Source organism: Lathyrus oleraceus, chromosome 2 (assembly GCF_024323335.1).
Source record: "Lathyrus oleraceus cultivar Zhongwan6 chromosome 2, CAAS_Psat_ZW6_1.0, whole genome shotgun sequence".
Taxonomy (NCBI): domain Eukaryota; kingdom Viridiplantae; phylum Streptophyta; class Magnoliopsida; order Fabales; family Fabaceae; genus Lathyrus; species Lathyrus oleraceus.
Window position 1 is genome coordinate 57,704,659 of NC_066580.1, and position 26,255 is coordinate 57,730,913.

The window sequence follows — 26,255 nt, forward strand, 5'->3', positions numbered from 1 at the left end:
AGGAGGATTTCAACATTCTTTGCAGAAGTTGACTTTCATCATATTCCTCGAGAAGATAATCGGATGGCAGATGCTCTTGCTACGCTTGCTTCAATGATTGTAGTCAAGTATTGGAATGAAGTTCCAAATATCACTGTGATGCGCTTGGATAGACCAGCTCATGTATTTGCAGTCGAAGAAGTGAATGATGATAAGCCTTGGTATTTTGATATCAATAATTTCCTTCAGAACCAGGTCTACCCGCCTGGGGCATCTGTGAAAGATAGGAAAACTTTGAGAAGGTTGTCGGGCAGTTTCTACCTCAAGGGTGAAGTGCTGTATAAGAGAAATTTTGACATGGTTTTGCTCAGATGCGTGGATAGACACGAGGCAAACCTGTTGATGACTGAGGTCCATGAGGATTCATTTGGTACTCATTCCAATGGACACGCCATGGCTAGGAAGATGTTGAGAGCAGGCTACTATTGGCTGACAATGGAGTCTGACTGCTGCAAGTATGTGAAGAAATGCCACAAGTGTCAGATTTATGCGGACAAGATTCATATTCCTCCGACATTTTTGAATGTGATTTCATCACCATGGCCTTTCTCTATGTGGGGAATCGACATGATCGGCATGATTGAACCAAAAGCGTCCAACGGACACAGGTTTATTCTCGTAGCAATTGATTACTTCACCAAATAGGTTGAAGCCGCATCGTATGCGAATGTGACCAGACAGGTGGTTGTGAAGTTTATCAAGAGTCAGTTGATTTGCCGTTATGGTGTGCCAGATAAGATCATTACTGATAATGGATCTAATCTGAATAATAAGATGATGAAAGAGTTGTGCGCTGAGTTCAAGATTGCACACCATAATTCTTCTCCTTACTGGCCAAAGATGAATGGGACTGTTGAAGCTGCTAATAAGAATATCACGAAGATTATCTAGAAGATGACAGTTACGTACAAAGATTGGCATGAGATGCTGCCATTTGCTTTGCATGGATACAGTACATCTGTCCGCACTTCAACAGGGGCAACCCATTTCTCTCTTGTTTACGGCATGGAGGCTGTTCTCCTAGTAGAGGTGGAGATCCCATCAATGTGAGTCTTGATGGAAGCCAAGTTGACTGATGCTGAGTGGGTTCAGAGTCGTTATGACCAACTGAATTTGATTAAAGAGAAGCGATTGACTGCCATGTGCCATGGTCAGTTATATCAGCAGAGAATGAAGAAAGCATTCGATAAGAAGGTCAAGCCTCGTGTGTTCCGAGAAGGTGACCTCGTGCTCAAGAAAGTCTTGTCTTTCGCGCCCGATTCCAGGGGCAAGTGGACTCCAAACTACGAGGGTCCATATGTTGTTAAGAGAGCCTTTTCAGGCGGTGCTTTGATGCTTACAACAATGGATGGGGAGGATTTCACTCGTCCTGTGAATTTAGATGCAGTCAAGAAATACTTTGCCTAAAAAAAAGTATAAAAGAAACACAGAATAGCTCGCTAGGTTGAAAACCCGAAAGGGCGACTTAGGCAAAAATGAGCGTCTCGGTGGAAAACCCGCAAGGGTGATCCAGGCAAAAGTTAGAGACATTGAAAAAAGAATATTTGTATCCCGCTAGATTGAGTACCTCACCCTGGGGAAATTTAGGCAAAAATTAGGGATTTGGCAAGTAACTGCATCCTGACAAGACTTTCTGTTCCACGGCCGTCACTTCGTTAGAGATTCTTGATTCGTCGTCAACTAAAGCTTCGAATACATCGAAATTCAAATTGGTAGAGAAAGGATCATTATGTTCAATGTAGCCCTCTTCCAATATATATCACTGATTTCAAATTTGTACAGATCTATGGAGTCTTGCCATTTGCAGGCTACCATTCCATCAAATAAATTTGAGCTTTTATCCAATTATTGGCACTCTTATTTGTTTCAATTCAACAAATGTTTTGCATGGTTTAATTGATAAAATGTCATTGTTTTAAACAAATGAAATTTTTCAAATTGTTGTTTTAAACAAAGTGAACATTCACAATAATGAAAGGATACTCAAGAATTTCTCAGTGCTCTCCCAAGGGTGGCATGATTTCCAACAGGGTAAGACATTTGTTCATATTCCTAGCATGGTTGTATCCTCTCTCTCCAGATTTTGTTGTTGGGGTTGTTCCCCAAGCAGAGCTTCTGTTGTTATTTTGTTGTTATTTTGTTCCCCGAAGCAGAATGTTTGTTGAGACTTCATAGTCCTTTCCAACAGTATTCTCTCCTCAGCATGGTTGCTTTCCGATGGAAGATTCAGTGGTTGGTGGGTTGACACCCCGGTACTGTACCTCTTTCCTCAGAGTAGTCACTAGCAGAGTTGGTGATGTGATATACTGCATTTATGTTATGTCTCCTCATCAGAGTGCTTGTGGAGGTTTTCACCTCTTATTCCTTCAGCAGAGCAGTGATCATATCCTTCTCAGCAGTTGTTGATTTTCTCTTGGAAGTTTCGGCATTTGGTGGTTGATCCCCAGCTCTCCTCCTCATCCCTAGTGGAACCGCCAATAGATTTATGGTTTGGTGGATTGTATCTGTGTGATTTACCTACATAATCCCCGCCAGAGTTGGTTTCCTCAGCATTTATGGACTTAATTGATTTCCTATTGCTTTTTGATCCTCAGTAGAGTAGGCTTATGGCAGAATCTACTTGTGTGATCTATTTTCCCTCAGTGGGTTTATCCCTAATGGAGTGGCTGACCGTTTCCCAGTAGAGTGGCTTGTGGCAGATTCTACTTGTGTGTTCGATTCTCTTCGGCAGTCCTTGCTGGTGCAGTGAATTCTTGTTTCCCAGTTGATACTGAGGATCCCCTGCAGAAATCTCGGGATTTCTCCATTTCTCCAACAGATTTGTCTTTGTGGCAGTTTCTGCCTGTTGTGAACTTTATGTTCTCCAGTTGGGTTGATTGTTGATCCATCACTCAGAGATTTTGTGATTTCTTGATATCTCTGATCTTTTGCCTTCCCGCAGATCGTTGCTCTTTAGCATGTAGATCTCCAGCAGATTGGCTCTCCAGTTGGTTTTTCCCCTGGAAGTGTAGTGCCAGGCGTTTGATTCCCGGGCCTGTTTGTGTTAGATATGTCTGTTTGTCAGCATTCATCAAACATAAATTACACATATTCATGCATACTCATAAACATTCAGATATTCATGTTGCATTTTTGCCATATACCTTTTGTTTGTTATTCCCTGCTAATGGTGATTTAGATCTCTCTAGTAGATCTTTTCCAAGCAGGTGTCGGGTGTTTAATCTCTTAATATAGAGTCAGCCCCATAAGCAGAAAGTGTCTGTCTTTCCTTCTGTAGTTCCTCATTGAGATATACCCTCGTGGATGACGGTTGTTTCCGTTTCCTCCCAACACCTATATTGGGATGGATCTTCCTATTGAGTTATATCCTCGTTAGGACGAGTCGTGATTCAGTCTATCTTTTCGGATCGATCCCGAATTGGCTAATTTGTCAACTGTTTCTTGTGCTTCCCTGTGGAATAAATGAATAAATTGCCCAGTAACCGGCAAAAATTCTTTTTATCCCCAGCGGAATCTTTTGGGCCTCTACCCTTATACCGGTAGTTGTAAGTCCTTTGTTCCTCTTCCTCTTGGCGGAATTTGTGGTTATGTACCTTTTATTCCTCAGCAAGAGTCGATTGGTTTTCTACCCCGTATTCGGTAGATGTAAACCCTATCTTTTTATTCCTCATCAGAGTCGATGGCTACTACCCAGTATTCGGTAGTTGTAAGTCCTGTCTCTTTTCCCCTAGCAGAGGTAACCTTTGTGGTTCATGCTGGTTGATGGTAGATTTTATGGTCTTCTACCCAGTATTCGGTAGTTGTAAATCCTATGTTGTTGTGGTTTTATCCCCAACGGAGTCTGTGCTTTCTTGTGGATAATTGCCGGATGCTAGCAATCTTATCCTCAGCCAGAGTTTGTGGTCTTCTACCCCGTATTCGGTAGTTATAAACCCTAATTTCTCCCCTTTGCAGAGTTAACCTTGTTGTTCATCCTAACCGATGATGGTTACTCTTTGTGGTTATCCTCATCCAGTATTCGATGTTAATATTCCCTACTTGTTTCTGGGTAATTGCCGTTTGCTAGCAATTGTATCCCCAGCAAGTCTTTTTGTGGATAATTGTCGTATGCTAGCAATTTTATCCTCAGTGGATCCTTTAACTGTATGCCAGTGATTTGTTCCCCGGATCATTGATGTTTATCAATGCATCCCTTGTGAGTCTTCTTTCATTTACCCTTTTGTTGGTAATGTTGTTGCTCCCTTTGATTGGTCATCATTATATACCTAGTTTTGGTATCCCGATGCCTTTCTTTTTGGTTGATTTATCCTTTATTAACCCAGTAATCGGTTGTGGATAATCGTCCTTGCGAGTATGTTATCCATATTCAGACGGTAATGGATAATATATCTCATGCACTATTCGGTCAAAGCCTGTTGTGTTTCCCAGTCGAGTATGATTCGTGTTCCTTTTGCGGAATCAAATATTCGTTTGTTTCCTGGATAATTGCTGGATGCTTGCAATTTATCCCCTGTGAGTCATCTTTCGTTTACCCTGTTGTTGTTGGTAACGATTGTTTCTCTTTTCGGTAGGTCACCTATTATATACCCAATAACCGGTATCCCTAGTGTTTCCTTCCTTGTGACATCTTTGTTTGTCCATTGAGGAATCAATTGTAAGTCCATTTATTGGCAGTTGTTTCCTATAATCTGGAAGGAGTTGGGACTAAGACCATTTATTGGCATCCTATTTCCTTGGAGTCGAGTGTAAGACCATTTATTGGCAACTTGTTTCCTCTTGCTTATTGCATTTGTTTTGTTTGTTGTATGTGATGAGTCAATTGTAAGCCCATTTATTGGCAGTTGTTTCCTATGATCATTCTTTGGAGATTGGTATAAGTCTAGTTGATTGGCATCCGGTATCCATCTTTTGTTTTCTCTTTTAGGAGATTGGTATAAGTCCATTGATTGGCATCCGGTATCCTTGTTTGTTTTGGGAGATTGGTGTAAATCCATTGATTGGTATCCGGTATCCACCTTTGTTTGTGAGATTGGTGTAAGTCCATTGATTGGCATCCGGTATCCCTTTATGTTATTTATTTGTTATCACTTGTTGCCTTTTCCAAAGGAATCACTTGGATCATCTACATATGATCTCAAGAGGTGAACATCTAAGAAAGTTTTACATCCCTCACCCACCCACCTTTTGTTCTTTAAGCCTTCATTTGCATGTTAACTCAAACTTGAAAACTATTGTGCAAACATTTTCATTTCTTTTCAAATTAGAAACCTAGGCCTTAAGCCTTTGATTTTTCAAACTTCATTTTCATAATACCTCTTTTGAATTGAATTCTAATCATACTTTGACCATCTTTTTGTGAATAAATTCTAACTGGTTAATTCAACTCATTCAATTGTTTTGTGGCTTTGTCCATTCTTGATAAGTTTTCATACATTAGCCATAGGTTTGATTTATCCTAGTTGGTTGATGCTAATCTCACCTTTTGTCCTTAGTGATTGAATTGTAAGACTTCCTTGCTTATTATAGGGTTAACCCCTCACTAGCAAGTTGAAGCTCTTCTCACATGGTGGACTTGTTGTTTGCATAAGGTTGAGTTTTCTCCCGTGGATAACGAAAGACCTCAGGGCTTTTGTTTTAAAATGAATTCACTCATATTTTGGAAATCTTTTAGCCGAACTACGGCGTTTTGATCCTTACCTTCCATGGAAAGGTACGTAGGCAACGGGTTCATCCGTTCAAACACAAAAATAATAATTTGTATATTCTTTTCTCATCCCTTCATTCATGTTTGCACAATAACTATTTCATAAACAAATAACATTTCGTACAACAAGTGCGAATAGGGCTCCCTAGGAGTACCTAGGACGTTTTGGGTGCCTAACACCTTCCCATTGCGTAATTTACCCGTTACCCCGATCTCTGATCTTTTCATTAGTTTTCTATGTGTAAAACTTCTTAGGCTTTTGTTCGCTTTTTAGCCATTCCTTCAGATAAATAAAAGTGCGGTGGCGACTCGATTCTTTGTATGCTTTGCTTTTGGTTTAATCAATAAATCATAAAGTGACGAATACACCTCTACAAAAAGGCATATCATTCTAGTAAGTGAGATTGTAAGTCTCCCCTCTTACATGGTATTATGTGGAAACTTGGAATTTTTTCCTTCCTTTGGAAGATGTCATGGTTCAAGGATCCATGCTTGTGAATAGTGGGTTGAGTGTTCTCCAAAGAATGACTTAAATAATATAAAGCAAAAGCAATACTAACTTCTAATCAACCAACAACTAACATTTAATTTCAAGCATTTACTTTTATGTATTTCAATTTCAAGCTTTATTCATTTGTCATTATTCATACCATTCAATTTCTTTACTTTAATGCCATTTTCACTTTGCCCACTTGGGCCATAATTTGTGATATATTGTGTTTGTATATACTTGTTTATTTATGTGGTCTTTTGACCTTAATGTACATAATAAAAACAAAATCCCTAAAAGACATTTGTGTGGGCTGTTGAATTTGATCTGAGATAATGGACTTAGCATTAGGAAACACTCCCTATGCAAAAGGACTTGGCCAATGCCAACTTTCATGAAACCAAGTGCTTGTGAAGTGAAGATTCATCTGATACAATGTTGGAGATCTATTTGAGTTTATCTGCAACATGTTCATTTTGAAGCTGTTATTTTGAACCTATGTCTAATGTCAACCTTTCGAAGTCATCTGATGCATGGGAAATTTTGAAGAAGATCATGGAGTTGCTAAGCTTGGATGTGGCTATCTTTATTTGATGCCTTGCTCTTTATCTTATTCTTTGTGTATTGATATGGCTTGATTCTAAAGTCAAAGGGAATTTTGGGTTTCTATATGACATTCTTGTCTATTGGATTGCAGCCCATGGGTCAGATCTTTTCAACTCTTAACTTTTAAATTTGTGCTTAGGATTAGTCTCTTCATCTCTCCCCTATTTCTTTAATTTTAAATCCCTCCTTCCTTTCAAAAATCTTCTTTACTTGTGTTTGTTTTCTAAACTTAGACCATTTTGCAAATTAGAAACTTTGGCCTTATGCCATTGCATTTTTAAAACTCTTTTCTTAATCAAATTTGTAAATGAACTTAATTATACTTGACTTAAAATTTCAAAAGCCAAAAAGAAGTAACACGCGTTCAAACCATTTTTAGGCCTCTTGTGCCTTTGTTAAACTTAAATTTTTGTTAAAAGCAATCCACTCACTTTGAAATTGATACCACGAACTACGAGGTTTTGATCCCTCATTCTTATGTTGGTACGTAGGCACAAGTCCGAAGGTCTTGTCAAACACCAAAATATAATAAAAGAATTCTTCTCTCATTCATACACTCTATTTATTGAAAACATCATTTTGTACAAAAACACATATGTAGACAAGAAAAGGGCTCCCTAGGAGTACCTAGGATACTTAGGGTGCTAACACCTTCCCTCTGTGTAACCAACCCCTTACCTATAATCTATGGCATTTTATTAGTTTTAATTTGAAAACTTCTTATTTTTTAGGTTTTGTTTGTACTTTTCCCTTTTCCCTTGGAAACAATAAATATGTGGTGGCGACCCTGGTTTTATTGATGCTTAGCTTATTCATAGCTTGATGGTCATGAATTTACCGCTACAGGTTGCCCTTTTTGAAGTGTGGATGGATGTACGGTACCCATGCAAAGAAAATGGGAGCATATCATGTCAGTCTTTATATGTCACAACCATTTTCTGAATGATCTTCTTAATGTTCTTTTTTGCAGGTTCAACAGCCCCATTCATCTTAGGTCTCTAGGGAGAAGAATTATGATGTGCAATCTTGAAGTCTTTGCAAAGAGCTTCCACCATATTACTATTTAGGTTTAATCCATTATCAATAATAATCTTACTTGGCACACCATAACGACATATAATATGATTCTTGATAAACCTTACAACAACTTGTATGGTTACATTTGCGTACGATGCCGCTTCAACCCACTTTGTGAAGTAGTCAATAGCCACTAGGATGAAACGATGTTCGTTCGAAGCTTTAGGCTCAACCATGCCAATCATATCAATTCCCCACATGGAGAAGGTCCATGGAGAGGAAATGACATTCACCAGTGTTGGAGGAACATGAAGCTTATCTACATAGATTTGACACTTGTTAGCGAGTTATTCTTTTCTTTTTAGGCGGAGTATTTCTTGACTGTATCAGCATTCACAGGGCGAGTGAACTCTTCACCATCCATAGTTGTAAGAATCAAAGCACCGTTGGAAAAGGCTTTCTTAATAACATATGGGTGTCGCTCCCCGGATTTCCCGAATCCAAGTACAAACGCGAAAAGAGTGGGGAGGAAAAAAGAGTAGAGTCGCCAGCTATGTACTTTTATCCCAAGAGGAGGGAAAGGTAGTACTGCATAACCAAGAAGGAGCGGATAAAACAAAGTCTCGAACCAAAGAAAACTGAGTAAGGGGGCCGGTTACGTGAAGGGAAGGTTATCGCACCCCTTCACGTCTGTGGTACTCCACATGATCCACGCTTGCTATTTATGTCTAAAGTGTGTGTATAAAAAGTCCTATATGCGATGTGAAAGAGAGAAAATCAAAGTAGGGAAAAGAAAGAGTTATTGCTCGCACAGGCCCTACCCTGCGGCATACGTATCTCAAGAAGGATTGAGAATCAGAGCACTGTAGCTCGGCTAACCTATGTGTTTATTTTTTGTGATGAATGACGTTACTACACAATCTACCGGATGCTCGACCTTTGGAGACTTACTCACCTGTAGTAGAAGGAGTTAACGTGTTCTTAGGAGAAGAAAAATCAATGAGTTTATTTGTTTTAGGAATGCTCATGCAAAAAGGAAGTCCTAGACGAAGGAATCGTGCTACCTTAATTGACATGCAAACGAGAGACTATACGAAGCCTAGCAATCCAATGGGGAGACGATCACACCATACAAAAAAAACATGCATAAAGTAAACACGCCAACAAGAAGGCTCAAACATACGTGGGTAGGGCTTTAGTCAAGAGGGGTCATATCAACCTCGACAAACAAGCCATGGAAAGGTAATCAAATGGGCTCTTAACCACTGACATTGAACGTCAGGGTGAGTAGATCAAGCGGGTAATGAGGATAAGACCTCATAGCTCTTAACCCTGGACAGGGTGAGCTCATGACAAAGCATGGGGATTCAGAAAGGTGGAACCCTCTCCACTGACTGACCGGACAAAAGATCTTGGGCTTTTGTTCTGAAGCATCGACACGTAGTGTGATCTTAAAGAACGACGCACTGAATAACAGGGGATTGGCTACTAATCCCTTTTATCCACCAATTGCCTCCTCATGGAGGTCTTCAACACTGGTGCCTCTTCTTGGAGGTCTTTAGGCACAAAAGTAAACACGCAAAAACATTGCCTCCTATTGAGGTCTTCCAGCTAAGAAAGCGGTAAAATGCGAGAAAGATGTAAAAGGGATCAAGAGATCTACCACACGGATAAAGATCCGAAGTAACAACAACTCAAGAGATTAGAAACACGGAGATCTCTCAGGCTGATTGGGGAGGATCGATTGAAATTGAATTGCACCGTTGACTTTGCAGAACAATCTTAGGGTTTATATGAGAGGGAATTGGTTTTTTGCAGATGAGTTCCCTTCAGTCTCTGGAGGTTGCTCTGAATTAGTTAGAATCTCTCTCTCTTTTTTCTCTCTAGGGTTTTGTTCCAAGGAAACCTCAGAGTGTTTTCAGCTTTCATCAATTCTCCTCCTCCCTTTTTTCTTTACTGAAATTTCAGAATTTATAACTTGATTGTGGGCTCAAATGAGAGAGGTCCAAGTCCAAGATTTTTCTGTTATATTTTTTTTATTTATTCATTTATTTATTTATTTATTTCGTTTTTTTTTCATTTTTTCTTTTTCATAATGCGTGGGCTTCGCCTAGCGAAGAATTTGCTCGCCTAGCGAGCAAGACAGCTCAGGAAGTTCCTTCTGGGCGCAGGTGACTCTGGTGGCCTTTCTTGGGACTCGCTAGGCGACCCATTCTGCTCGCCTAGCGAGCATGACAGCTCATGAACAAACTTTTGCTCCTTCAAGATTAACATTTTGAATGATGAATAGACCCTATTTGAACATGTTGGAAGTAACTCAAGTCATTCCCTGGCCATTTCACCTTCAGTTGACCAACAGTTGACTAGAGGTTGAACCCCAATTCAGATGAACTTTGCTGAAATGCAATATGAAATGTTAAATGACCTAAAAATGAATGCATGAATGAGGAGGGAAAATTTGAGGTGCTACAACTGCCCCTATTCAATCAACTGTGAACTGGAACGGATGAAAGCAGCGGCTATCAGACTTTCAAGGTAAACATGGATTGAATACCAAAAGAACCGGAGAATTCGCACTCTGTAGGTGACGAAGCGAGGAAAGTGAGGCCATTTACCGATGGCGGCTTCAAAACTGATTTGATATTTATCGATATCAAGGAAAGCAAGGCCATTTACCGATGGTGGCTTCAAAAATAAATTTGATATTTACCGATATCAAAGAAAGCAAGGCCATTTACCGATGGCGGCTTCAAAACAAAATTTGATATTTACCGATATCAAAGAAAGCGAGGCCATTTACCGATGGCGGCTTCAAAACAAAATTTGATATTTACCGATATCAAAGAAAGCGAGGCCATTTACCGATGACGGCTTCAAAACAAAATTTGATATTTACCGATATCAAAGAAAGCGAGGCCATTTACCGATGGCGACTTCACTGGGGAGGAGCAAGTGAAACAAGACCAGACATTTACCGATGACTGGAATGGAACTCGATGTTTACCGACATCGAACAAAGATGTTTACAAGTGAAACAAGACCAGACATTTACCGATGACTGGGAAGGAACTCGATGTTTACCGACATCGAACAAAGATATTTATAAGTGAAACAAGACCAGACATTTACCGATGACTGGGAAGGAACTCGATGTTTACCGACATCGAACAAAGATGTTTATAAGTGAAACAAGACCAGACATTTACAGATGACTGGGAAGGAACTTGATGTTTACCGACATCGAACCAAGATGTTTACTGACATCGAGGGAAAGAATATATTTATGAAACGAAACCATTTACCGATGGCAAAAATGAAATACTCGATATTTACGGAAAGCAAATCTGCTGGGGAATCTTAAATGACAAAACCATTTACCGATGGTTAACAAGCAGCTGATGTTTACCGACATCGAATCAATGATGTTTACCAACACCAAAAAAAAGGGAAAGGACACACACGGGTGTTGACAGAACGATTTTTGTAGATGCCACGAGAGACATGCCATTTACTGATGGCCAACGATTGGAATCCGACGTTTACCGACATCGAAAGATGATGTTCGCCGACATCAAAGAAAAGCACAGACATTTACGGGGATCAACACGACACTTACCGGTATCGCAAGGATGATATTTACATATGTCAAGATAAGGCAGACACTTACTGGTGACTAAATCCTAAGAGAATCAAGCTTTCCTTTCACGGACTGGTGAGAAAATAAATCTCACTGAGGTTATTGATTCTGAATGTTGCCCTGAGCAACTGCTGCAAATGTGCTACACTGATGTTGAAAAATGATCCGTCTCATCCGGAGATATGATACAATCTGGTTTAATACATGTATGCATATGTTTGAGTTTTCTATGGCGTAATGCTCCACACTGAATGGAAATGCTACGCGATTTGAGAATGCGAATGCAAATGATGATTACTACATGCAAGATGCAAAGGGATGAAAACTCCTGCTGGGAAAGCAAATGATCACTTTACTGAGCACACAATTTCTGATTCGATCTTCCAACTCTGTGGGGACATACGACAATTCTGCTGAGGATACTTACTGATCTGACATTCTCGGAACGGTAGAGAAACCAACTCAACTGGGGAGTCACTTGTTGGGAAAACACCAACCTCTCAACCATGCTGGGGAAACAAATTCTGAACTCGACTTAGACGACCCAACTTCTTACACGACTGGACAGTGTTGAAACAACAGGGTCTTCCTTCGAACAAACTTTGGCTCATCTGCTTTAGCCATCAATCAAAGATAATAATCTGCAAAACGGCAATACATACATGCCCCAGGGGATCGTATGGACAAAATATACTCAAGTGTACTCAATATTCAAAATGATTTTCAGATGTTTTGTCTTTCCGCACATCATTGCCTAGCCTTCATGTTTTTTAGAAGCAATGTTTATCAAAAATTCGGACGTTTTTTGCAAGCAAAACAGTAAAATAAAAAACAAGAGAGAAATTTGACTGAATAACGACTTTTATTGATTGAAAATGGCCTATAAAGGCAAATACATCAAGAAGCAATTCCTAGGAAGAGGTAATTGCGCCAAAAGAGAGAATAAACTATCCTATTGGCAATGTGAATACGGCATTCCACTAGTTTCCAATTCTGTTATGACTCATAGATCTTCCATTTCCCCCAAATTCTTTGCTTTCTGAGAAGAATGATTGGACCGATCATATCCTTCAAGATAGTAGACATTGAAACGCGATGAAGTACAGATAACTCAGACTGTAGTTTTCTCTTTAATCCCTCTTTTGCCTGGACCGCCTTTTCAGGTTTTCAATCCACCGGGATACCCATTTTGTCTAAGCCACCTTTGCAGGTTTTCGACTTACCGGGTGTACATATTATTTTTATTTTTTATCCCTAACTTTTGCCCGAACCTTTTTCTTTTCTTTTTCTCTTGGTTCGCCGGGATGCCCTTTTTTGCCTGGACTTTTTTTTTGTCCAGCGGGTCAGTTTATGCGAAGTATTTTTTGACTACATCTGAATTCACAAGGGACGGAAAATCTTCACCATCCATAGTTGTAAGCATCAAGGCTCCACCATAAAAGGCCTTTTTAACAACATATGGACCTTCATAATTCGGAGTCCACTTACCCCTGTTATCTGTACCGGGAGGAAGGATCCTCCTCAAAACTAAATAACCTATCTGATAGCTTCGAGGACACATTTTCTGATCCAAGGATTTCTTCATCCTTCTCTGAATAGTTGTCCATGGCACACAGCTGCTAGTCGCTTTTCCTCAATTAAATTTAACTCATAAAACCTGGCTTGAACCCACTCAGCCTCGTCAAGTTTTACATCCATCATCACCCTCAAAGAAGGGATTTCAACTTCTATTGGCAAGACTGCCTCTGTAACACCCCAAAATTTGCCCTCCTCATTCATGCATTCATTTTTAGGTCATTTAGCATTTCATATTGCATTTCATCATGTCAATCAGGATCAAATCCAAGAAGTTATTCATCATTCAAAGCACTAATCTTGAAGGAGCAAAAAGCAGAGCCTGAACTGTCATGCTCGCTAGGCGAGAAAAATGCTTCGCCTAGTGAAGGGAGCTTTCATGCTCGCTAGGCGAGCAAATGCTTTGCTAGGCGAAGCGCGCGTATTTTTGAAAATAAAACAGACAGTAAACAGACTTGGACCTCTCTCAAAAGCCCACAAAGCCACGAAATTAGTCTATAAATTCTGAGTTTTCATTAGAAACAAAACCTGGACAAAACCTGGCTGGCTAGAAACCTGGAAACCTGGAGACTAACAGAGAAACCCCAGAGAAGAACTAATCTGCAATAACCCCCGGACAGCTCTGAAAAGTTCAATCTGACTCACACACTTTCACTCTAACATTGCTTTGTAAACCCAGCCGAGCCATTTGATCTCAATCGATCTCTCCAATCAGGTTTTCCCTTATTCCCTTTACCTTTCTGCTTCCAATTTGAATGCTCAGAATGTATGAGGTATGATGGATGAATTTCATTAAGTTTTCGCCCACGGGTTTAATATGTATATAAATGTATAAACACTGCCTTGAATGTTTAATCGTTTCGTTTTGAGATGTATGCCACAGGGTTTGAGGTTACCGAGACCGGACTGTTATTCTTGAAAAATCCAGAACCCGCAGGCGCTCGCTTGCACCTTCGCTAGGCGAGCCTGCAGCGAGGCTTCGCTAAGCCTTCGCTAGGCGATGCAGTAACGATCACGACAGTAGCTGCTTTCTTTTTACTTTAATTTGTTTTGTTGTGACAGGTTTCCTCTTGCCCCCGTGCACTGCTTACCTGACGTTTTGTTGCCATGTTTCTTTTGTTTGGTGCAACTCTTGGTTGCACCCCGTCTTGTCATTAACCTGTTTGTTTTGCAGGGTATGTTCGTATCCCCGCAGGTAGCGCGGTTCCTTTGTATAGGACCGCCTTTTTGCCCTTGAGCATTCCCAAACCCTAAAACCCAAAGCAACACGTTTACTCCTTCTAATACAGGCGAGTAAGTCTCCAAAGGTCGAGCATCCGGTAGATTGCGTAGTAACGTCGTTCACCCCAAAACACAACCCTTAACCCCGTAGTTAGCCAAACTACGGCTTGCTCTGATTCTCATTCCAGATGAGATACATAGGCATAAGACGCGATGTCTTACCGAGCACACTAACCCCCTAACCCATAGGCAGCCGAGCTACGAAGACTCTGATTCTCATATTCAGATGAGATACGTATGTAGTGGATGCGACATCCGTGCGAGTCATTTTCTTTTGACCCTTCTTTTAGTAAGTAGTACATTAGATAAACATACACACCTTTCCCATCCCTTCAATCATGTTTGCACAATAAATTTTCACAAAACACAACAATCTTACAACAAATGTGAAAAGGGTTCCCTAGGAGTACCTAGGATGTTTTGGGTGCCTAACACCTTCCCATTACATAACCAACCCTCTTACCCAGATCTCTGACATTTTTACTAGTTTTTGATTCGATAAAACTTTTAGGTTTTTGTTCGCTTTCTAACCATTCCTTTTGGATAAATAGAAGTGCGGTGGCGACTCGACTTGTATGGTTTACCTTGGATTTAGTCAATATCTCTAATAGTAACGAATACCCCGCTACAGCCTCCATGCCATACACAAGTGAAAACGGAGTTGCCCCGGTGACGTACGCACTGAGGTACGATACCCATGCAAAGCGAAAGGTAACATCTCGTGCCAATCCTTGTACGTCACAACCATCTTTTGCACAATCTTCTTAATGTTCTTGTTTGCCGCCTCTACAGCGCCATTCATCTTTGGTCTGTAAGGAGAAGAATTATGGTGTTTGATCTTAAAGTCTTTGTAGAGCTCTTTCATCATCTTGTTATTGAGATTCGAACCATTATCAGTGATGATTCTCTCAGAAACCCCATAACGACAGATAATTTCTTTCTTAATGAATCGAGCAACCACTTGTCTGGTAACATTGGCATAGGAAGCTGCTTCCACCCACTTGGTAAAGTAATCAATCGCGACTAGGATGAAGCGATGTCCATTAGAAGCAGTAGGTTCAATCTTTCCAATCATATCGATCCCCACATCGCGAATGGCCAAGGAGAATTCATAATATTCAGAGGGTTTGGTGGTACATGCACTTTATCTGCATATATTTGACATCTGTGGCACTTCCGGGCGTATTTGAAATAATCAGATTCCATGGTTATCCAGTAATAACCGGCTCTTAACAACTTCTTGGACATTGCATGACCACCAGCATGGGTACCGAAAGATCCCTCGTGTACTTCCTGCATTAACATGTCTGCTTCGTATCTAACCACGCATCTGAGCAGAACCACGTCAAAGTTCCTCTTGTACAACACATTATCCTTGTTCAAGTAAAAGCTTCCAGCTAGCCTTCTCAGTGTCTTCTTGTTATTCTTTGACGCTCCTTCAGGATACTCTTGGCTTTTGAGGAAATTCTTAATATCATAAAACCACGACTTCTCATCAATGGCAGACTCGGCTGCAAACACATTCACAGGCCTCTCGAGTCAATTCACAGCAACGTGTGGCACATGATTCTGCCAATGAACTTTAATCATGGAAGACAATGTGGCTAAGGCATCAGCCATTTGATTTTCATCTCGGGGTACATGATGCAACTTTACTATCTTGAAGAAAGTCAGGATCCTTCTGGTGTAATATCTATAAGGAAACAAATGCAGCTGATGAGTATTCCAGTCTCCATTGACTTGGTTAATCACTAGAGCAGAATCTCCATAAATGTCCATAGTTTTGATCCTTAGGTCGATGGCTTCCTCAATCCCCATGATACAGGCCTCGTACTCAGCTTCGTTATTGGTTACTTCAAAAGTCAATCTGGCGGAAAAAGGTATGTGTGCACCTTTAGGATTAATGAGTACTGCCCCAACACCATTTCCATTCACATTTACCTCCCCATCGAACATCACTGTCCACTTGTCATCGAAATCCGGTCCTTCCTCGACAAGAGACTCCTCACAATCTTTCATCTTTAAGTACATGATATCTTCTTCGGGGAATTCAAACATCATCGGCTGATAGTCATCAATTGGTTGCTCGGTAAGGTAATCAGACAAAATACTACCCTTGATGGCCTTTTGCGACGTGTACTAGATATCATACTCTGTCAAAATCATCTGCCAACGAGCCACTCGTCCGGTAAGAGCTGGATTTTCAAAGATATACTTTACTGGGTCCATCTTAGAAATCAACAAGGTAGTATGGTTCAACATATACTATCTTAGTCGGCGAGCAGCCCATGCCAAAGCGCAGCAAGTTTTCTCGAGCAGCGAATATCTTGTTTCATAGTCGGTAAACTTTTTGCTAAGGTAGTGTATTGCATGCTCTTTTCGACCAGACTCGTCATACTGTCCCAATACACACCCCATCGAATTCTCTGTTACTGAAAGGTACATTATCAAAGGCCTCCCAGGAATTGGAGGTTTCTGCAAATATTTTTTTATCTTATCAAAAGCTTTTTGACAATCATTGTTCCACCTGATTTCTTGATCTTTTCTTAGCAATTTAAATATCGGTTCGCACGTAGCTGTTAGGTGTGATATGAATTGTGCAATGTAGTTCAGCCTCCCTAAGAACCCACGAACCTGCTTTTCCGTTCTTGGTTCAGGCATTTCTTGAATAGCTTTTACTTTCGCTGGATCAACCTCAATCCCTTTCTCACTGACAATGAAACCTAACACCTTTCCAGATCTCACTCCAAATGTACACTTGTTTGGATTCAGCCTCAGTTTGAACTTTCTCAATCTTTCGAACAACTTTTGCAAGTTTACCAAGTGCTCCTCTTCTGTCTGAGACTTCGCGATCATATCATCCACGTACACTTCAATTTCATTGTGCATCATGTCATGAAAGAGAGTCGTCATAGCTCTTTTGTAGGTAGCACCGACGTTCTTCAACCCAAATGGCATTACCTTATAACAGAACGTGCCCCAAGGTGTAATGCATGTCGTCTTCTCCATGTCTTCTGGCACCATCTTGATATGATTATAGCCAGAAAATCCATCCATGAAAGAGAAAACTGAGGACTGAGCAGTGTTATCGACCAATACATCAATGTGAGGTAATGGGAAGTCATCTTTCAGACTGGCTCTGTTTAAATCTCGGTAATCAACACACATCCTGACTTTACCATCCTTCTTCGGCACGGGTACGATGTTGGCCACCCAAGGGGGATAATTGGTAACTGCTAGAAAACCCGCATCCAACTGTTTCTGAACCTCCTCTTTGATCTTGACAGCCATATCAGGACTAGTTCTGCGAAGCTTCTGCTTTACCGAAGGACAATCTTCTCTGAGCGGTAGCCTGTGCACCACAATATTTGTATCCAAACCAGGCATATCTTGATACGACCATGCAAAGACATCGACGTATTCTCGCAGCATTTCAATCAGCCCTCTCTTGACCTTTTCCTCTAAAGCAGTCCCTATCTTGATCTCTTTCTTTGCATCCTCAGTACCAAGGTTAATGATTTCCAACTCTTCCTGATGAGGTTGAATGACCCTTTCCTCCTGTTTCAATAGTCTGGCCAATTCTTTGGGGAGTTCACAATCTTCTTCACTCTCCTCTTCGGCTTGGTAAATGGGATTATCAAAGTCATACTAAGCCATAACAGAACTGTTTTTAATGGAATCCGCAAGATCAATTCTGCACGAATGATGTTTCATGCTTTATTTTAGAAAAGAGTTTAAGGAAGTCACAAAAAACAAAAAAAACATTGCCATTTTTATTGTTTTGAAAATGAAAGTAAAAACAAAAAGACAGTGAGCGCAAAATTTGATTGCAAAACATCCTTTATTGATGATAATCATTGAACATCTAAAACATGATGTGGCCCTACAATGAACCACTACGCCTTGGGCAGGGCGTAGGGCTTTCATGCAAAATGAAAAACAGAAGAAAATTACTCTGTCTGAAGAGTAACTTGGACTATTTCTTCAGCAGTCCAGTTGTTGATCTTCTCCCCTGGAGCACACGGGCGCACCCAATTATCCATATCACAATCACTATCACCATCTTCAATGTCTGTTGCAAAGACATCCCCGTGATTCATCAATCCAGCACTAGTGAAAGTACACGGCCCTTTCTGATTCTGGACACCCTGCTCTGATGATTGAAACGGATGATAACCAATGCCAAACAAGTCTTATTTTACGGGTACATCAATCACCTTGCCCCAGTCTTCCGTGTTACCTGAATGAACGACCTCCAGAGCCTGTTTATAGGACGCAATCGAGGTACCTGGTTTCTTCTGTTCAACAAAAGCCACCTTCTCAATACTGACAGTCTCAAAAGCTTGACATAGAGTTTCATGAATTTTGCCATCCATCTCCACATATTTGAAGGAGGATAAATGGCTCACAAAGATGCCCTCTTCGCCACACACGGTCACAACTTGACCATCCCACACATATTTCAGCTTTTGGTGGAGAGTCGAAGAAACTGCTCCGGCTCCATGTATCGAGGGACGCCCCAACAGACAACTATATTCTGGTTGAATATCCATCACATAGAAGACAATATTAAACACTTCCGGGCCGATCTTCACAGGCAACGTGACTTCACCACAAACTGATCGCTTGGATCCATCAAAAGCACGGACAACAAGATCACTCGGTGTGAGAACAACCCCTTCAACATCAAGCTTACTCAGAGCCTTTTTGGGCAGCACATTCAAAGAAGAACCGGTATCAACCAAAACATGCGACAAAACCGCGCCTTTGCATTCCATCGTGATATGTAGAGCTCTATTGTGATTGCGACCCTCAGGTGTCAAGTCTAGATCCGTGAATCCCAAACCATGTCTCGTGTTAACATTTGCAATAACGTCTTCAAGCTGGTTAGCAGAAATCTCCTGAGGCACAAAAGCCATATTCAACATTTTCAACAGGGCGTTATGATGTGCCTCGGAACACATTAACAGAGAGAGAATAGAGATTTTTGACGGTATCTGGTTCAACTGATCCACGATCTTGTAATCACTCTTCTTGATAATTCTCATAAATTCCTCCACGTCCTTCTCAAAAGAACCCTCAGGCACTTCCTTTTGCACTGGTTCTTCTTCAACTACAACTTGTTTTCCTTTTGTTCTAGCAAGAGCCTCAGCATTGTTATCCTTCGGAACCTGCGGTGCAAACAAACGACCACTTCTCGTAAATCCTCCGGGTCCTCCCACACTACCCACAGCCGAACCAACTGTTACTGGAGTATGGTTTACTGATCTTGTCTGATTCTCTGGTCTTCTATTTCTACAAACCGCATTGTTATATTGCCACGGAATTGCTCTACTATTCTCAAAAAGTCTTCCACTAGAATCAACAATGGTGGTAGGAGTACTGATAGTTACTGGAGCATTAATCACGGGAACACCAACAGTTACCGGAGCAGATATGGTCATGGGAGTACCAATAGTCACAGGCGCACTAATAGTTCTTGGAGCACGTACAGGACCTTCTAACGGTGTAAAGTAAATGGTAACAGTCGATACCTCTTCACGGTCTTTCACTACTCGATCAAACTGCAAACAACCTTCATTCATCAATCCCTGGATACCTTCTTTCAACTTCACACAACCGTTTTCATGATTACCACAATCTGAACAATTCTTGTCACATACCGGGAATACTCACCCTCTAAGCAGACGTTCCTTCACTACAAACAACGAAGTCTAAACATCATTAATATCAACTACCAAGTTCAAATGTTCCCCATCTTCCACACCATTTACTCTGGGTACTCCATGTCGAGGCATAGGATTATTCACCACATTCGGAATAGGAGCAAAGTTAATCGTCTTGGCATCAATCAAATCTTGAACTTTATAGTGAAAAGCCCGACAATTCTCGATATGGTGCCCTAGCGCACCGGAATGAAAATCACAACGGACATTAGCATCATAACCAGCGGGAATCCTTGTTAATGGAGCCATAGTCCAAAGTTCAACAAACTTTAACCTGAGCAGTTCAGGGAGTAATTCAGCATAAGTCATTGGCAACGGATCAAAATGACGATCTGGCATTCTTTGTCTTGGTTGGAATGGGCGTTGCTGTTGTTGTTGTGGTTGTCCTCTTTGTTGTGGTTGAGGTTGGGTTGCTGGAATAGTCACAGCAGCAACTTGACGGTATTATTATCCTCTGTTTCCATTTCTCTGATTACATATAGCATTTGTCTCACCCTCTCTCCTTCTGGGTGCCCCTAAAAATGGTCTCTTAGCACTTGAAGAACCAGGGTCTTGGATTTTTCCTGCTTTGAGAAGACTTTCAGTTCTTTCTCCACAAATCACAACATCCGAAAAACTACCGAACGGGCAACTTCCCATACGATCCAAGAATACACCTTGCAGGGTTCCAATGAACATATCAATCAATTCTCTCTCCAACATCGGAGGTTGTACTCTCGCAGCTAGTTCACGCCACCTCTGGGCGTATTCCTTGAAACTCTCACCAGTCTTTTGAAACAAACTCTGCAACTGGGTTCTGCTCGGAGCCATGTCCATGTTATGCTTGTACTGCCTCAGAAAAGCTTCACCTAACTCTCTTCAGCTTCTGACAGATTCTTTTCTCAAGTCCATGTACCAATCCAAAGATGCTCCAGACAAGCTGTCTTGGAAAAAGTACATCCACATATTTTCATCATCAGTATAAGCGGATATCTTCCGGTAGTAAGCTTGCACATGAGTTCGGGGATAAGAAGTGCCATTGTACTTGTCGAAAGATGGTGCCTTGAACTTGTACGGGATCCTCAACCCATCAATAAAACCCATATTAGAAACATCAAAACCCACAGAATTCTGGCACTCCATGGTGCGAATCTTTTCAGCAAGGGCGTCGACCTTTCTATCTCTCTCTTCCGCCTTTCCAAATTCATCATCATCACTGGGAATGGTGAACATATCTTCTTGCTTGTCAACCAAATGAGAAGGATGGTGAACTGGAGCACGTGCCGCTCGAGCATTAGCAGCCTCTACAATGATGGGTTGTCCATTGATCCTAATACCACGCGATTCGTCACCAGTAGAATAGTTGTTGACGGGGTTGGTAACGGCAACATCATCGACAAGGGTCCCTTCTGGCGGATTCTGACCGACACGGGGAATCACAGTTTCTTGTCTCTGGACCAAGGCTCGGAGTTCCTCTGGCCCTTGCACTACCCCTTGCATCATACTCATGAACTGGGCCATGTTGGTCCTCATCTCTGCTAGATCTGCTTGAAATTGATCCATGATCTTCTGTTGATTCTGCCTTGTTGCGTAACGGTGCAGACGATACTCAGCAATTCTGCCTGATCGAGAACCCGAATGAGGAATCCTCTTCAAGAACACCACACGGATAAATGGATGATATGTGTATGATGCGTATGCGTATGCTAGGTGGCAAATGATACTGACAGAGTATGATATCCAATACACTTTACAAAAAGCCATCAAAGGAAGTGTCTTGTCAGACTATCTTGCAGAGCAAGCGATTGATGATTACCAACCTACGAGGTTTGACAATCCTGATGAGGACATCATGTTTCCCAAAATGAAAGATTGCGAGGAACCACTCCCAGAGGAGGGGCCTGACCCTGAATCCAAATGGATTATGATATTTGATGGGGAAGTCAACGTCAATGGTCGCGGAGATGGTGCGGTGTTGATCACGCCGGAGGGGGTTTATATGCCATTTTATGCCAGAATAACTTTTCCCTGCCCCAACAATGAAGCCGAACACGAAGCTTGTATCCTAGGATTTGAGGCAGCTATATGCCATGGCCAACTATATCAGAGACGAATGAAGAGGGCATTTGATCAGAAAGTGCGTCCTCGGGAGTATCAAGTCGGTGAATTGGTACTCAAAAGAATTCTTCCTCCCAACACAGATCACAGGGGCAAATGGACGCCGAACTATGAGGGTCCATACGTGGTTAAAAAGGGTTTTCTCCGGCGGAGCCTTGATCCTAACAACCATGGATGGCAAAGACTTCCCATCCCCTGTCAACTCAGACGCGATTAAAAAATACTTCGCATAAAATTGACCCACAGGACAGTAAAAAGAATGGTCCAGGCAAAAAAGGGCATCCCGACGAACAAAAAAAAAGAAATAAAGAGGTTCGGGCAAAAATTAGGGATATAAAAAAAATGTACACCCAGTGATTCGAAAACCCGAAAGGGCGGCTCAGGCAAAAAGGGTATCCCGGTGGATTGAAAACCCCAAAGGGCGGTCCACGCAAAAGTTAGGGAATAAGCGAATGACTGCAATCTGAGTTCATCCGTGTTATATCACCATTTCATTCAATCTGGCAATCTCCGAAGTTTAAAGATCGACTAATCATCCACTTCAGAAAGCAAGATGAGCAGAACGTCTTGAGGCCATACGAGTCATAGTAGAGTCGAAACTCAGTGGGACCCCGTTTCCACATTGCCATTAGGATAGTTTTCTTTTGTTCAATTTATAGCGATCACCTCTTTCCAGGTATCAGCTTCCTAATATACTCGCCTATTCCAGGCACAATTTTTTCAACCAATAAAAGTCGAATATTCAGTTAAAAAGCCTCTTTATTTTCATCTATCAGTTTGTTTGCAAAAAGATGTCTTAATTCTTGATGAAACATATTGCATTTGAAAATAATGGTGGCTTTTGAAGATGATTTGCACAGGAAAACATTTAAAATTGCTTTGAATGTGCTTAACCCCGGACGGTGAACTCAAACCGAGTAATTCCCCGGGACATAGGTGTGTGATTGCAGGTCACATGAACCGGATGCCAAGTCCTCATCCCCAAGCGGTTGACAAAGTCTGTCCTTAGAAGTACATATCCCTAGCGGAGTTGACAGTGCCAGACTGTGTATCCCCAGCGGAGTTAACAGTGCCAGACTGTATATCCCCAGCGGAGTTGACAGTGCCAGACTGTATATCCCCCAGTAGATTACTTTTAACAGATTTGTTTTGATCCCCAGCAAAGGACGACTAGCAAGTCCATATCTCCAGTAAAGGTCGATTCCTACGACATTTCCTCAGGAAGTGCTTTCCCCACAGACTCTCTTCACAGAGCCTCGCTAAACAAAGTTCCCATAGTTGATACTCCCCCAGCGAGGTCAACTTTTCCCAAAGAGTAGCCGATTTATTTTCGATGGCTCACTGGTCCCGGCAGACGGATCATCCCCCACAGAGCATTCAATGATTGATACAGCGATCCGTTCCCTACCAAAGTTTGCTTCCCCAAGCAGATTTCTTTTTTGCACCATGTGTCGCATTACGCGAAAAAACCGGCGGGAAAACAAAACAACAGAGCCGCCACCGTGCGTTATTTATCCCAAAAGAGGGAAAGGAAACGCTCGAAGTAAACCTGGAAAAGACATGGTCTCGCGACCAAAGAGAATGGGATCGGGAGTCGGTTATGCGAAGGGAAGGTATTAGCACCCCTACGCATCCGTCATACACGACGGGATCCACGCACAAAACGAAGGAAAATGGTTGCTAAAACACTGCTCACAAACAAACACACTGGCTGAAAGAGACACAGGAAAACAAAAGAAACTGACTCGGCAGGATATCGCATCCTGGGCCTACGTAGTGTATCAGGCATAGACATCAGAGTCGACGTAGTTCGAACTAGGGAAAAACATGCTCGCTAGGATATCGCATCCTATGCATACGTATCTTCCTGGACTAAGAAGAATCAGAGCATTCGTAGCTCGGCTAACGCACGAAAGACAAAACAACACAGGAAATCGACTGCCAATCGCTGGACTTACGTCAAACTCCACACACAACAGGCAAACATGGAAACCGAATGCCAATCGCTGGACTTACATCAGACTCTGAACCAAACACACACACACTGGAAACCAAATGCCAATTGCTGGGCTTACATCGTACTCCAAGCACACAACAGACAATAGGATACGGAATGCCAATCGCTGGTCTTACATCCATCTCCTAACACACACAAAGACAGAACAAAAGGGCGCCCGGAGAGAACAGCTCATCTCCTGCCTACGTACCTCATCTGGTATGAGGATCAGGGCGACGTAGTTCCCCTACGCAGGGACACAGGACTAGCCTAACCAGATAACAAAGGGAGACACAACTAGGGAGACTACGACTCGAGCCTAGATGTTATCATGCAAATCATCCCTAAGTCAAGGTTGCTATCTAACTTGCACAGGGAGCAAGTTATCCTAAGCAGCACAAACAGTCATACAAAAGCACACAGCAAGCACACACACTATATACAAACAGAGGGGCTCAAACAAGGCTAGGCTTTAGTCAAGGGGTCATGTCAACCTCGACAGACAAGCCACTGTATCAGGGTGATGTTAGCACTTAACCCTAACATTGAGAGTTAGGGTGAAGCAGATGAAATGGGAAGTGAGGGGTGTGCCTCACAGCTCTTATCCCTGGCCTGGGAGAGCTTTGGACAGATGAAAGTGTGGGTTCAGAAAGTTGGAACCCTTCTACACTTATGACTGACACAACTGTACAACTGTACAAGGATCTTGGGTTACTATCCACAATGCATCAACACAGTGGTGTGAGCAGAGGGATGACTCAACTGAATAGCAGGAGATGGATTGCACATCTCTTGTATCTGCCAATTGCCTTATCAAAGGTCTTTGATATGTACAGGGGACAAATATAAACAATCACAAGCATTGCCTCTTAAGGAGGACTTCAGACAGGTGCCTGGCCAAGTAACAGGCCAGGTCTTCCAGACTACATGGAGTTAGAGACATTATACCTCAATGCTCAAGCTATCAAGCAAAGCAAAAGCAAGTTCACAAAGGAACTATAGCAACTAAGGTACCTGAAAACAATCCAACATAATCAGTACTCAACTCACACAAAAGTCAAACAGACAATTGTCAACAGTCAACTGTACACAGTCAAACAACAATCAAGCAAAGCAATGCACAAAGGTGCAAGCCACAAGGCCTAAGTACAAGTCCCAAAGCCTACAAAACAAACTCAAGGTTAGTCATAAACAAGCAATGGACCAACTCCAATTGAGTGCACATCATCAAGTATAAGCAATTGTGCTCTTTGACCTGAAACAAAGCTCAAACATTAAGCACTAACCACTAGGACATGGCCTAGGGTCAAAATGGGAGCAATAAACCAAAACAGAACATGAAAATTATCAAGAATCAAGGTTAATCAAATAAGAAACAAATCCAAGTGATCTCATATTCATATCATCAACCAATTTCATTTCATACATCAATCATGGTCAAACATGCAAGTTCAAAGCTCATAGAGGCAAACAGAAAGATCCAATTCAAATCAACTCAAGAACAATTCAATAATTCTCAAGAAAAATCATGGCTAAACAGAACTCATCACATGATCATCATACCAAATTTCAAGTCATTTGGACAAGTGGAAGCAAGTCAAATAAAATCCCTAATTCAAAGCATGTTCAAACAAGCTCATACAAGGCACCAAATCATACATCAACTTCAAGCAAGCATAAAACAGAATCCAAACATGATGTGGACATCAAACCAAAGCTATGGCAAACTTCAAGGTGTCTAGAATACATGTGCAAAATTTCAAGCTCATCCAATAAACATCAAGAATTTCACAAATCATATAAGATCATGACTCACAAAAAGTCCACAATTTGTCAAGCAGAAAAGAAATTCTCAAACAAATTGGAAATGCATCCAAAAAATCCACAAAAATTCACACTCAAACGTGACACCCAGAAAAATCCACATGCAAAAGTTCAGATTATTTCAAGTTCATATGGCATGGTAATGAAAATCCACAAGTTGGACAAGAAATGGTGTGACACACATTGTCACACCTCCAATGATCAGGTAATATCTCACAAACCAGAAATGATAAAATCACAAAATCAAAGCCAAAATGTCCCTA